Below are 8150 nucleotides of genomic sequence, written 5' to 3' on the forward strand. Positions count from 1 at the left end.
GAAACTTAGAAATATTTTGAACTAAGTGAAGATTAAAACACTACTTATCAAGATTTTGTGAAATATAACAAAAGCAGTGCTTAGAGGGAATTTTACAGTATTGAATGTATGTATTAGAAGATAAAATAGATCTAAAAAGTCAGTAATCTAGGCATCCACCTTAGGGAACTAGAAAAAGAAAACAATTAAACCCAAAGAAAGCAGAAGAAATAAATAATAAAAACGAGAACAGAAATCAATGAAATTGAAAACAGGACATCAGTGGAGAAGATCAACAAAACCAAAAGCTTTGAAAAGATCGATAAAATCATACCTTTAGCTAGGCTAATTAAGAAAAAAGGAGAGAAGATACAACTAATATCAGAAAGGAAAGAGGGGGCATCACTACTGATCCCATGGGCATTAGAAGGATAGTAAAGGAATATTATGAACAACTCTATGCCTGCAAATTTGACAACCTAGATGAAATGGACCAACTCCTAGAAAGACACAATCTGCCAAAATTTACACAAGGAGAAACAGACAATCTGAACAGGCCTATATCTATTAAGAAAATTAATAATAATTAATAAGCTGCCAAACCCAAAAGTACCAGGCCTAGGTGAGTTCATTGGTGAATTCTACCAAACATTTAAGGAATAAATTATACCAATTCTCTACAATCTCTTCCAGAAAATAGAAGCAGAGACAATACTTCCTAACTCATTCTGAGACCACAATTGCTCTAATACTAAAATTAGACAAAGACATTACAAGAAAGGAAAACCTATAGACCAATAGCTCTCATAAAGATAGATGTAAAAATTTTCAACAAAGTATTAGTAAATCAGATCTAATAAAGTATGAAAAGAATTATACACTGTGACCAAGTGGGATTTATTCCAGGTATGCAAGCCTACTTCAGCTTTCAAAAATCAATCAGTATAATCCATTTTATCAACAGGCTAAAAAAAAAAATCACATGATCACATCAATAGATGCAGAAAAATCATTTGACAAAATCTAACACCCATTTGTGATTAAAAAAAGAAAAACAAAACTCTGAGAAAACTTAGGAACAGAGAACTTTCTCAACTTGATATAGAACATCTACAAAAACTCTACAGCTAACACATTACTTAATGGTGAAAAACTAGATGCTTTCTCCCTAAGATCAAGAAGAAGGCAAGAATGTCTGCTCTCACCACTCCTAGTCAACATTGTATTGGAAATCCTAGCTAATGCAATAAAACAAGAAAAGCAAATAAAGAGTATATAGATTGGAAAAGAAGAAATAAAACTATCTTTGTTTGCAGATGACATGATTGCCTATATAAAAAATGTGAAAGACTAAACAACAAAAAATCTTTTGGAACTAATAAGCAATTATAACAAGGTTGCAAGAGACAAGTTAATATATAGAAGTCAATTGCTTTCTTACATACTAGCTATGAAACATTGAAATTTGAAATAAAAACACAATATCATATACATTAGCACCAAAAAACCCGCTTAAGTATAAATCTAACAAAATATGTGATAAATTGCAAAAGTCTGATGAAAGAAATCAAGGAATATCTAAATATATGGAGAGATATTCCATGTACATGAATAGGAAGACTCAATATTTTCAATTTGTCAGTTCTTTCCAACTTGATTGTAAATTTAACACAGTCCCAATAAAAATCCTAGTTTGTGGATATTAACGACCTGAGTCTAATGTTTACATGGAAAGATAAAAGAATCAGAGTAGCCAACACAATATTTAAAGGAGAAGAACAAGTCAGAGGACACTACCTGACTTTGAGATTTAATATAAAGCTACATAATCAAGACAATGTGATATTGCCCCTCCTCCTGCCAAGAAAAATGATAAGTAGTTCAGTGGAACAGCAGAGAGCCCAGAAATAGACCCAAACAAATACAGTCGACAGAGCTTTGACAGAGGAGCATAATCAATGCAGTGGAGAAAGGATAATGTTTTCAACAAATGGTGCTGTAATAACAGGTCATCATATGCAAAAATAAAAACAACAAAAATAACAACTTAATTCAAAGTGGAATTATATTTAAATGTAAAATACAAACTATAAAACTAATAGAAGATAACATAGGAGAAAATCTAGGGGACCTTGGGATTGGCAATAAGTTCTTAGATACAACACCAAAAGCCTGATCCACAAAAGAAAAAATAGATAAGTTGGACTTCATTAAAATAAAAAACTTCTGCTGTCAAAGACATGTTAAGAGAATGAAAAGACAAGCCACAAGCTGGGAGAAAATACTTGCAAAACACATATATGATAAAGGACTGGTATCCAAAATATACAAAGAACTCTTAAAACTCAGTAATAAGACAAGCTGTTTTAAAATGGGCCAAAGATTTGACTAGATACCTCATCAAAGAAGATATACAGGTGGCAAATAAGCATACAAAAACCTGTTCAGGGCTTCCCTGGTGGCGCAGTGGTTGAGAGTCCGCCTGCCAATGCAGGGGACACGGGTTCGTGCCCCGGTCCAGGAAGATCCCACATACCCAGAGCGGCTGGGCCCGTGAGCCGTGGCCGCTGAGCCTGCGCATCCAGAGCCTGTGCTCCGCAACAGGAGAGGCCACAACAGTGAGAGGCCCACGTACCGCAAAAAAAAAAAAAAAAACCTGTTCAACAGTAAATATCATTAGAGAACTGTGAATTAAACAACGATATATCACTACATACCTAAAATTCATTCATTGCTGGTAGAAATGCAAAGAAGACCATTTGGCAGTATTTCTAAAACTAAACATATTATCATACAGTATCTTACCATATTGTCAAACAAGGAGCAGTTGAGCTCCTTGATATTTACTCAAAATGAGTTGAAAACCTAAGACCACACAAAAACGTGCACACATATATTTACAGCAGCATTATTCATGATTGCTAATACTTGAAAGCAACAAAGAGGTGAATGGATAAGCAAATTGTGGTACATCCATACAACAGAGTATTATTCAGCAGTTTTAGAGAAATGAGATATCAAGGCATGAAAAGACATTGAGGATCCTTAAATGTATATGGCTTTGTGAAAGAAGCCAATCTGAAAAGTCTACATACTGTATGATTCCAACTATATAACATTCTGGAAAAGGCAAAACTATGTATACAATAAAAAGATTAATGGTGATAGAAGTCTGGGGAAGGGAGAGATGAATAGGTGGAGCACAGGTGATTTTTAGGGAGGGAAACTGTTCTGTATGTTGTTGTAATAGTAGATTTTGTCATAGTTTGTCAAAACCCACAGAATGTACAACACAAAGAGTGAATTCTAATGTAAACTATGGACTTTGGTTCATAATAATGTATCAATATTGGGTCATCAATTGTTTTCACAAATGTACTACACTAATGCAAGATGTTAATAATAGGGTAAACTGGGGAAGGGAGGCAGGGGAAAGAGTGGAGGTTTCCATTTACCGTACAGGAAATCTCTCCTTTCTGCTCAGTTTTTCTGTAAACCTAAAACTGCTCAAAAAATAAAGTATATTAATTTTTTTAATTAAAAGAAAAAAAAGAGCAAGAAAGAGAGCTGAAGCAGGGAAAACAGTGAGCAGAAGGGTACACTTCCCAAACTTTTTTCAACCTATTTCGTGGTGGGAAGTGACCATCCAGGCTTTAGCTACCTCCAGACTTACTCGGAAGATTACAGAGCACAATATAGCAACATATCTGCAGCCCATTTACAGGTTAGGCTACAGAACACCTGTTGGGAGATTTTGCTCTAAGAAAACAAGAGAGAAAAAGTGAATTTTAATGGTAGTTTTAATTATTGTCATTGTGAAAAATCATGAGCTGTATACCGACTAATTAGCAAGTTGGAAATAGTTATTTCTATTGCTGGCCTGATGTGGTGAAATTGCAATGCTCTAACAATGTGGGTTTCAAAATAAATTGTTACAGAGTTTTTCTAAAACAACATAGCCATAAGTTTTCAAAACCCTATAGTATTACATATACTTGAATACAATAATTTATTATTGGTAATTTACACTATGGAAATGAACTTAATGAATTAAATTATTGTACAAAGATGTTTATTACTACATTATTTATAATAACAAAACATGAAAACTCTGAATATCCATATAATAGGAGAATGATTGAATAATCTTTGTTCATCAACTCAATGGGATGTGATGCAGCCATTACAAATCATGATTAGGAAGTTTTGTTATAGTTTGAATTGCTGTTAATAATCGTGATTACAATTAGCTCAACATAGCACTCTGTGAAAACGACGGAATACAAAAGCTTCAAACATTACATTCTTTCCTTTTGACCTCCACAGTTTTGTCCATGCTTGCTCCTTAACTTGGAATAAATGGATCAGTGTACAGATACACCTACGTAAACATCATATGCGAATACAGAGATTCTGGCAAGGCACTGAAATGTAAAAGCCACATGGTGAGATTTAGGATTTCCTTTTTTTAAATTTTAAATTCCTACCATTGTTTGTATAATAAATAATTGATCTTTTAATGACTAGCAGTGCTACGCTTCTTTTAATTCAGTAGGGATTTAAGAATGATCACCCTTGAACAGTCATCATGGCAGTACCTACACTGGCAGAAAAATTTGAGAATTTAGGTACTTATCCACATAATTCAACATCCTGACCGACCCCCTTCTCTACACCCCACCCCCAAAATTATCACTTTTTAAAAATCATACAGAAAATTAAAACAGGTTTTTTTTCCTTTAGATAAAACTGTCTCAACTCTCAACTCACTTTGCTGCTGGTTACAATCTGTTACAGCAATGCTTCTCAAAGTTTAATTGCATAGGAATCGCCTGGGGATGTTAGTAAAAGGCAGGCTTTGATTTGGTAGGCTTAGGGTGGGTGGGGCCTGAGCTTCTTCATTTCTAACAAGCTCCCAGGTGATGCCTACGCTGCTGGTCCAACAACCATACTTGAGTAAACCATCATATAGCATTTGAGTAATTTATTTATCTAGTGAATCCCGATAATTCATGTACTTATATATGTGTGTATACCTATGCATGCATATGCATATATGTGCACACATAGGCATACACACAGACACATATTCAAAGCGTTCTGTCAGGTTTGGCCATCAACATCAAGCAAATTTTGGAAACTGCCCAATTTACACTGTAATATATGCTATATAGACAGCCTAGTATCCTTAGTTTTCTCATTTTTGAAACAAAAATAATAAAAAGTGGGTTACCTACCATTCCTGAATTCTGTGGAAGAAAGAAAGGAGTGTTGTGGAGTTAGATCATTGTTGGCAGAGGCTTGACTCGTTCAGTGATAAAAGCAAAATCTGGTTGTAAATGTTCAAAAAGCATCAGTAGACTTTTGTAACGCTTGCTGATGAAATTGACATTTAGCGCTTTTCTTTCTCATAGACTATGCCCAATAAATATTTGTTCAGTGAATGCCACATGAACAAATGCATGAACACCTACAGCTATGTCTTTGTAATGTATCCCATGCAGTAATTTTCAGCTACTGGCTGAAAACATTATCTTTTTTTTTCTTCACGGTGTTCTCACATGATAACCTGATCGATATCAACTCTGATGAAAGTATTCATTTTGTAGAAAATCTTAAATCAGTGAAATTCTGTTTTCTATGACATAGTGCTTGAATTGATAATATCTTCCAGAGTCAGTGAGTTACTATCAACAAATTTTATTTTCCAGACACTGTCCTCAGCAAATATAATGCTGAGAGGTCAGGGCCCATCTGCAGGGTGTAAAGAGGCAGCGTCTGAAATACTCTTCTCGCTTCTTCCTTTGCATAGATAATGCATTGCTTTCCCCTACTGAATAGGAATTGTTGCCATAGTAATGCTTTAAAAACACTCCTAGGTCAATATCAGAACAGCAGAAAGTATCTTAAATATGCTATGCAATTTGAGTCTAAAGCTATACCCTCACTCTTGTTTATTTGCTCAACTGTGGAATAAAGATTTGAGCCACTGGGCTTCTCTGGTGGCGCAGTGGTTGAGAGTCCGCCTGCCGATGCAGGGGACACGGGTTCATACCCCGGTCCAGGAGGATCCCACATGCTGTGGAGCCGCTGGGCCCATGAGCCATGGCCGCTGAGCCTGCGCGTCCGGAGCCCGTGTCCCGCAACGGGAGAGGCCACAACAGTGAGAGGCCCGCGTGCCACAAAAAAAAAAAAAAAAAAAAAAAGGATTTGAGCCACTCCTCACTACTGGCCAGTTCTGTGATGTGAAGAATGAGTCAGTCAACCAACAAGTGTCCTGTGAATGCTTCCCAAGCAGAGGACTGACTGTGCAAGGCACTAAAATACAACATGTCAAATGCAGAGCCTTTGGCTCTGCCAATCTAGAAAAATGCAGTGCCGACTGTACCAGGAGCCCGGATCCCTGCTGTCCCTTAAATGCACACTCTGATATGTGCCATATTATGGTGGTTAGTTCACATAGGGAAAATAAATATCTTTCTTTTTTCGTTGTCCTATTCATCTTTAGCTTCCCATCACAATTGCCAACCTGTCCACATAAATACCACATAAGTACCACATGCCCCCTGCACAAAGTATGAGAAATGAGTTGCAATTCCTTATATTACAGAATGTTTAGAAACATTCAGATAGTTCAGAATCAAGAGCTAGAAGAAAAAAATATACCAATTATGTGTCTGCTTCCTTTTGTAACAAAGCTGCACATACATGGGCAGTGCTTATTATGTCAAGATGTAGATACTTATTCCAGAAGAGCCCATCATCTTCAAGTGCTGTTGCACAGAGCTCCTCACATTAACCCAGTAGTGAATGTGCTTCTGAGGAGCTGGGGAACAAGAGGCCTGGGTTCCAGCTGTAGCCCTGCTTCCAGCCGTGTGACCCTGAGCAAGTCATTTCACCTTTCCTGAGCCGGGCTTCCCATGTGTGAAAAAGATGAAGCTGCGTTTCACGATCTCTGAGTTCCCATCTGACTATAAAACTCTATGGCTCGGGCTTCCCTGGTGGTGCAGTGGTTAAGAATCCACCTGCCAATGCAGGGGACATGGGTTCAAGCCCTGGTCCGAGAAGATCCCACATGCCGTGAAGCAACTAAGCCCGTGCACCACAACTACTGAGCCTGCGCTCTAGAGCCTGAGAGCCACAACTACTGAAGCCCGCGCGCCTAGAGCCCGTGCTCCACCGCAACGAGGAGCCTTGCAACACAATGAAGAGTAGCCCCCGCTCGCCGCAACTAGAGAAAAGCCCACGCATAGCAACGAAGACCCAACACAGCCAAAAATAAGTTAATTTTTTTAAAAAAGATTTAATTCAGTGTTTTCCCAGTCATACATATTGTAGGAATAAATTCAGGAATTCACTTTGGGAGCTATAACTTCAGAGAGGACACTTGTGTTTTCAATCGTTAAGTGTATATGTATGTATATATACATATATGTTATATATATAACATTATCAAGTGAGCACTGTCAAGTAATTGATCAAGTTGCCTTAATTTTCTATAGATCTAAACTTAGAAATAAAATCAAGTCCAGCTATATATGGCTTCTAGCCATCAGTCCTATATGATTCCCCCATTGTGGACTTGATAGAAATGGCATGAAGTTAGTCCATTGACCTGTAAAATAAGATGCAGCCTTTAAAATGCAAACTATTTTCAGTATAAACCATTCTTTGTTTGACTGGTTGCGACGGTCACTTTAGTTATATGAAAAGTGCTCGAAGTGTGGGCTCAGAATGCTAAATTATAATTTAAACATTATTTGGCATAGAGTTGACTGTGCTGCTAGGTGAATCCTTGGTTATCTGCATGTGGCAAAGTGCCATCTGCCCACGCAATTGAAAATTGACTGTATTTTCTTTTTTTTAATTATTTATTTGTTTATTTATTTATGGCTGTGTTGGGTCTTCGTTTCTGTGCGAGGGCTTTCTCTAGTTGTGGCAAGTGGGGGCCACTCTTCTTCGCTGTGCGCGAGCCTCTCACTATCGTGGCCTCTCTTGTTGCAGAGCACAGGCTCCAGACGCGCAGGCTCAGTAATTGTGGCTCATGGGCCCAGTTGCTCCGCGGCATGTGGGATCTTCTCGGACCAGGGCTCAAACCCGTGTCCCCTGCACTGGCAGGCAGACTCTCAACCACTGCGCCACCAGGGAAGCCCCCGTATTTTCATTAGTCT

This window comes from Lagenorhynchus albirostris, chromosome 12 (genome assembly GCF_949774975.1).
Source record: "Lagenorhynchus albirostris chromosome 12, mLagAlb1.1, whole genome shotgun sequence".
Taxonomy (NCBI): Eukaryota; Metazoa; Chordata; class Mammalia; order Artiodactyla; family Delphinidae; genus Lagenorhynchus; species Lagenorhynchus albirostris.